The following is a 7539-nucleotide window of genomic DNA, read 5'->3' as shown; positions in this document are numbered from 1 at the left end:
AAAGCCTGTAAACAAATTGCACTCCTGCTCATTGTGTGATTATGGATAGGTCCTTTCCATCAAGCCTAGGCTTAGTCCTGCCCTGTCATACCAGCTTCTTCAGTTGCATCCAGCCTTGCCAGTCCCCTCTTGGGATTTTGGAGAAGCACCTTGCTGCATGTCCCACTTTCTGCTCTATTGAAGGGCTCCTGCTTTGCCAAAGGAGGATGTTCCCTCTGCTCACCACATACTCCTGCCTGCAGTTTTCTTCCCTTCCCAGGATTTTCAGAGAAAATGTCACCTGCCATCTGCCTTCCCCAAGAATGACTCTGCCTGACCCACAGGCACAGCAGGGACGTTTGCCAGGACGAGGCAAAGTGGTATAGCATTTCTCTCTGTTGTTCACCCAGATCCTTTCACAAGCACGTAACATATTCACATTCAACCAGCTGTGAGCCAAACACATATCATCTGTCACAGCAATTTAAAACCACTGTCCTCATGGCCTGACTTCTTGGAAGTCATCATAAATGCCATGGATCAAGTTATTGTAGGAGTCTGGACTTCGGAGTCACTGTACGGAGGCCTCTCATAGGGCACCAGCACTGATAGCAATAGTCTTTCAAGAGTGGGGTATCAGTTTGCATTTGAAGCTAAACGAACTGGCAGAAAGCCTAAAAAACCCAAGGGTGTCTGTGTAAGGTCCCAGGTCCAAGTTTGAGGCTGGGGAAGACGGACATGAATGGTGAAAGACACTTGTGCTGGCCCCACTTATGCTCTGTCCATCCACTGCTACCCAGGCACTGGAATGCAGTCCAGAGGCCTGGGTTCACTGTTCAACACACATGGCCTTTGTTAGGTCATACTTTTGTTGATTTTTGGGCTCCTGAGGTGCCCAGAGGTGCTTTGTAACTAAGTCTGTGCTGTTGTGGGTATGGTGCATAGAACCTGCAGCACGGGAGAGGGATCTCCTAATTAACATCCCCATCACCCTGCACAGCTGACAATGTGGCATTTTCCTCCTCACATGCATCCTTTGAGCACTGTATGCCTGACTGGGGGTCTGTGGTGGGACAGGGCTGTGCATGCAGCCAGGAAAGGTCCAGCTTAATGCCTTCCCTGACATGCATTGTCCTCTGGATCCTGCTACCTGCCTCAGAGGCATTGCAGTGTTCCTTTGGGTCAGCATTTCTAAACACGTTTAACATGCAACAAATTGAATTTCAACTGTTGCATTACTTTCCCGCCAGTTCTTCAGTTCTAAATCAAAATCTCCTTATGGAGATTTAAGTACACAGTGAAAATATTTTGACCTTTATCAACAACAAAAACTCCTAGAACTATGGTTCTATGATTCTTCCACTTGACCATCTAACAGTGAATAATTACTACTCTTAGGAGGCCTTTTTCCTCTGATATGCTTAGGAAAAAAAAGATTCCCCCTACTATCATTTCAATGCCAACCCCCTCCCCCTGCTTTTTGTATTCCATTATTTCCTTTCATCTACTTTTGCTGGTATCTGATACACTGTTGTTATCAGCAGTTCCTTCCTTATTAATGATGATATATGTGGCATTTGTTTGCTTAATATTTTGTTGCTGGCTGAATTGTGGAGGGGAATTGTTTGTGGAGTTTTTTGCAAAAGCTCATTTAATTTCCTCTCTAAGCCAGCTTGTGCTTTTGTTTTGTTTTACTTTTGTTTTTAACTCCACTTGACCTCTTTTGTGCAAGGGGAGAGTGTGCCTTTTGGGGCACTTTGTAAATTGTGTTTAAATAGTTCCCAATTATCACTCACATTTTTCCTGTTTAAATTCTTTCTCTGAAAAAATTTGCCTCATAATTGTTTTCAGCTTTGTGTAATCTGACTTCTTGAAAGCACTAAGTACATAGAATTGCTGGTGTGGATTTCATTCTGTCTGCATGCAATTAAAGCAAACCAGCCTCTCCAATTCCTTCCTTTGTAACGGTCAAGACAAGCCCAGTGCTGGTACTGCCTCCGGTTGGGTCTATATTTCTTATGTAAGAGTTTCTGTAGGTGTTGTTACATGTCTGTTCCTGTAAGAACTCTGTGCTCTCTGTCCTCCATGTTGTATTTTCCTTCTTGTCTTTGAGGTTTCCCTGTCTTGCTTCTCAAGCTGAAAATGTTTCTTGATGCTCTCTACCGTGACCAAGTGGCCTGCCTCTTTTCCATCACTACTAAGGAGTACTGTGAGAAGAGCGGAAGATCTGTGATAAAAGCCAAATTAATGTTTCCCCTTGCCTAACTGTGGACAAAGTAGAAGAGAAATTGTGAAATTGTGAGTTGCTGCTTTTTGTAAGAGAGCTCCAGCTTTGTGCAGTTTTTGGAGCAGGAGAGCAGGGCCTGCCATGAGACTCACCAAAGTGTTTATTAGTATTATGCTTTAATGCATTAATCTGGTTTGATTTTGGGGCTGAACCTTCTTCCTACCCCCTTTTGATCATCTGTCATGAAGAAGAACCACAGGAAGTGTGGTGTGGAAGGAAAGAGCCCACAGGAGGTAGGATTAGGTTTAGGGGTCAGTATGGGAGCCTGTCCCTGTGAATTGGTGGTAGAGACAAATGTAGAGGTTGAGAAGACCCACGTTCAGTTCACTCTTCCATTTGAGGAGGTCTGTTACTCCTCTGTATAGGTGCCTCTCTCCAGGCACATACAACAGCTCTCAGGGTATGGGCAGACCAGTCTGGGATGTCTCCTGTGCTCCTGATGATGCTGGTTCCTTCTGCAGGAATCCTACAGGATTCCTGCAGTGAGAGGAAGCAATAAGCTTAGTAGTTGTGGCTACTTGTCTTGGGTTCCAGATGTAGTGAATGTTTCAGTAAAATAAATTGATGTGTTTTTCAAGAAAATATGAGACCCCAGTTTAGAACTCCATGTGGTTGCCTCTGATTTAGAAGACAATTTAAACTTGCTCTCCTGTCTCTCTTGTGAGCTTATGTCCCTGAAATCTAACACAACCTAACATTTTTCCAGCCACAAAGTATTTATTTGCTTATTCTTTTTTAGCCAAGGCACTTGATTGTTTCTTGTGTGCTTTCAGACTGTCCCTGACAGTGTGCTATTACTGTCCCTGACCCGGCTTTGTGGGGCATACACGTGCTCCCACAGAAGCACAGGTGGGTTCAGTAAGATAGTCGGTAACAAAGAGTCAAGAAGGATACCTGCGTGCGTCCCGGCAGGAGCATTTATTGCTCCCACGTTGCCAAAGGTTGCAGAGGCACATACAAGCACAATGAAGAAACTCACAGTTTTATCCAGGGGCAGGGAAAAGGTGGGATTAGGGAATGGGGACCAGTGGGGAAGCTCTGGGAGAGTGACGAGGGGTAGAGGCCAACAGCCAACTGGGGAATCCAAACTGGGATAGATTAACATAACAGGACGTGGTGGCCTCGGAGAGGCTCCTTTCTCTCACCGTGACCGGTAAGTCTCTGGCACCAGAGACTGTCTTACCAAGAGCTCCCTCTGTCCCTTGTGCCACAGGCTAATCGGCCACCACCCTTCTCAGCCATATTTCATTGCCAAGCATCCAGGATTTTAATTTAATAATCTTAATTTGGTCTGTAAAAATATTTCATGGGAGAAAAATTATCTGCCAAAAGAGTAAGTAATGAAAGTTGATAACAACCTTGCACAGTGAAAGGAGGCATGGCAAAGGGTGAACAGAAAGCCCCTTTACAACCTTATAAGGTTGTTTCCTTCTGTTTAGCTTAAAGCTCTATCAGTTTTAAACTGAATGGTGTCACTAGTTCTACACTCCCTAATTTTCCCTCCTCCGGGAAAGTATTGATGAGTATTGTTACCTGGGTCACCACATTGGATCTCAAGCACTGCTGCTGTATACTGCTTCCCCAGAATGCTAACTTTGGTTTATTTATACATCATTAGTAATCCCTGAGCTTTGTCTATTTTTTCTAAACAGTATGATGAAAGTAATTTTCAGTCTTCCTGCAGTAAGGAGTCCACAATGTCTTCAAAAGCACAGCTGCTCAAGCAATGTATCCTACATTTGCAAAGATTAATTTGTATGATTTAAACAGCAGTGCATAGCAAGGGCAATTGTTGTAATAGTTGCAAGTTGATCTGTCTCAAGAGTTTGTTCTTGGTTCCAAATTTCTGGACATAGCTACCTATGACAAATTAAAAAAAAAAAATCGTTTGTGCCTGTGACAGAAAAACCTTCAGTGCTTGCTAAACAGTGCTTGGAGGTATCAGTGGCAGTAGCTTCTTAAGAAAGTGGGGTAAAAAAGCAACAACAAATATGAACCACAACAAACTGTGAAAAAAATCTGTGTTGGTTTAAGAAATGTTTCTGTTTCAGAAAAAACCTTTGGTTCCCAGTCACTGAATGTCCCCACATCCTGATAAGGCTGGTGCAGATAGGCAAAATTGGCTCTGAACTGTGATTTCCTTTTGCCCAGTTCACTCTCTTTTCAGGCAGGGTGAACTGAACCAATGAAAGTCATGATTTCAAGCACATTTTTCTATGTAATTAAGAAGATGGTTTAACCACAGCAGCTGCAGGGGTTGAATTATGGCTCTTGAGTCCCTGACTGCTGACCAAGCCACCTTGGCAGTATCAGGGGCTGCTGAACATTTCTGCCTGGCATGGAGAGGCTGGCCACCATTGCTACTTCTGGGACAGACATGGAGTGCTGGGTCCTTGGTCAAGGTCCTCCCTGCTGCCTTGGACTGCCACAGACCTGAGGTGAGGACAAGTATGAGGTTATGGGGGCAGCCTGGGGTCCAGTGCCCTGGGGCTGCTGCCCACAGCTTTGTTTTGTGGGCTCAGTCCAAGAGATGTTGGCTCCCTGAGGTGGTTCTTCAGCTGCAGCTCCCCTTGGATGCATGGGTTCAAGGATATTTATGCAATTTAATACACAGGAGGAGGTCAGGGTAAGCAAGGCAATAGATCAGCAAAGTGTTTTAACCTCCTAGTGTTAGGGACAGGAGATGTATCTGTACCAGTCTACACTGATGTGGACAGTAAGTCCCACAGAGGGGCTTTAAAATAAGAGTTCCTTTTAAGGTCTCTGGTGGAGTGAAAACCAAGTGGAGCTTGGGAGTTCAATCCATTGCTTCTATTGTGAAAATTTGTGGCAGGCCTCAGAGAAACTGTTTGTGGGGAAGAAAGTGCGGGGAGATCCCACCATACACCAAATCAGCTGCTGGGACAAGTTGGAAGAAAAAAACCTGCCCTGAAACAGCATAAAAACTAGTTTGTAGATCTCCTTATCTGAGAGGTCACAATGGGCATAGTCAGAGATGGAGGGAAGTTGGGAAGAGTAAATAAGAAGAAGAATGCAAAGGGATAGAGGTAAACTAAATATGCACTAAATATAAACTGGCAAACAGTTTATGTAGCTCAGTGAGTCATAAGATAACTGAGGAAATATCATCTCAGTGAGCAGCACTGTGCAGTTGACAAACATATTTAGGGGGAACCCAAATAAAGCTGGATTTCTTTGTTTGTGGGTTTTTCTCTTTTCTTTCTCTGTTTGTTTTTGGGTTTTCACAGGCTTTCTGAATTCCTCAAGGAGCTTCCAGGATGTAATAAAATAAGACTAGGTCTGATCTGCTTTCTGTACTTTCTCCAAGCAGGACTTGAGGTATCATGAGTAAAACAGACTTCGTGCTATTTCAGACCTATAAGCTCCCAGATTCCAAAAAACAACCTGTAAAAAAGATGAAAAAAAAAAGTATAAATGCTTGTTCACACATACAGCCCTGTCAAGAAGATAAGAGCTGGCTGTCTCCTGTCGGGAGCTGCAAGGCTGCAGCAGGACACGGAGCCATCGCCTCGCTGGAAGCTGAGCTGCTTTGCCTTCAGCACCCCCGCGGAGGTGTGCCAGCCCAGCTGTGGCAGCTGCTGTGTGGTGAGCACTCCTCACCACAGTCCTGTGCTGTGCCATGTGTGAACGCAGCTCAGTGGCTGCACCAGCAGCTTCCTGCGGGCTGGCCCCGAGCGTGGGAGTGGGGCTGTGAATGCCTCTGAGCATCATTAGGTTCACACACTCTTTGAAGCACTGGAAGCAAGAGAAGAGAATTTTTTTCTTTTCCCTTGGAGGGACTTAGGATTGTTTCATTAGCTGTCACATTCATTTCTCAGACACAGGGGCTGAGCAGTGTTGGAACAGCACATCGTGTGGAGTGCCACAGGCAAGCAGTACCATCAGCATAGTGTTTGTGTAAACCAAGCATATCTATGAGATCCTCCTTGAATAAAAAACGTCCACGGCTCTTCTATTTCATGAAGCCACGTGCTACTGATATATTTTTCTTACCAGAGTACAGCTTTGTTCAGCTCTATTTTTTTTCCCCAATGAAAGGTCAAAGATAAAGAAAAGTAAGAAAAATTTCTGCTACAACACAGCAAAAATGGGTTGGTTTATTGGCTCAAATCCATTCTTGAAATAACTTAGTCTTTTTCCTTCACTAATGTTGCACAAGAGATAATTTTGTCTCCACAGGCTTGGCCTGGGAGTCCTGCTGCTGTTTCCATGTGTTAAACAGTTTTTTAGGGGTGGTATGCAACATCTTCCTCTCTGCAATCTCTTTTCCAGAGTTTTTAATCTTACTCTTCCTTGCTCCCTCCCTCCTCTCTGTGTTTGCCTAAGTGAGATGCCTTTTGCAGCACTGGGATGGAGGCGTAGGGTCAAGAGAACAGAACATGTAATCATCACTCCTTGCCTCAGTTTTTGGCCCTGCCACTGATTTTCTGTGCAATTTAGAGCAACTGACCCAACCTTTCTGTATCCAAATGATAATGTGCCATTTGCTTCCCAAGCAGCCACAAATGCTGTCCAAGGAGCCGTGCCTAGTCTGAATTGGGAAGTGCCAAAGATTAATTTCACATACAATTTCTTCTGAGCTTTTAAATGCATTTGCAAGGGTTCACCTTAGGGATGGTCAAGGAGCTCCAAAGAGGCCCACTTACTCCTTCTGGCAGCTTGAAATCCTCCTTTCTTGCCTCTTTGGTCTTTGCATAATCTAAGCCTGTTGCTGCCTTGGAGACTTCCCTGGCATTTATTTACCTGTCCATGACAGAGTAAGGACAGAATGAGAGTGTTCCTTTCCAAAGGCACCATGGAAGCCTCAAGTGTGTTAATATTAAAGAATATGTCCCTTACAATATGCCTACACTGCTTCATGGGGTCATGACTAACTATTTGTACTAACTGAGTAAACTTGTTTAGAGACAACTTGGGCTTCTCTACCTTGTGGTATCCACCTACACCCTGAATGAAAAGGTTGGCTTTTAAGGTGCACTGGGCTCCTGAGCACAGCTCTGTGCAGTGCTGTGTAGTCCTCAGCAAGGTCATCTATAGATAGTTAAGGCATTTCTGCACAGCACCTCACTGTGTCCTGCAGATAAACCCTCTGTGTATGTGAGTACATGTGTGCACATGTATTACAGCAGGTTAAACAAGTATCTGCTATTCAAAGATCAGTGTGTAATTAGAGTTTGGATGAACCTAAAAACATAAACCAAGAATCCAAGGATGCCCAAAACATATAAGAAAACTGTATTTGGGCAAGACTC

This window comes from Aphelocoma coerulescens, chromosome 2 (assembly GCF_041296385.1).
Source record: "Aphelocoma coerulescens isolate FSJ_1873_10779 chromosome 2, UR_Acoe_1.0, whole genome shotgun sequence".
Lineage (NCBI taxonomy): Eukaryota > Metazoa > Chordata > Aves > Passeriformes > Corvidae > Aphelocoma > Aphelocoma coerulescens.
This window is presented reverse-complemented; position numbering follows the sequence as displayed.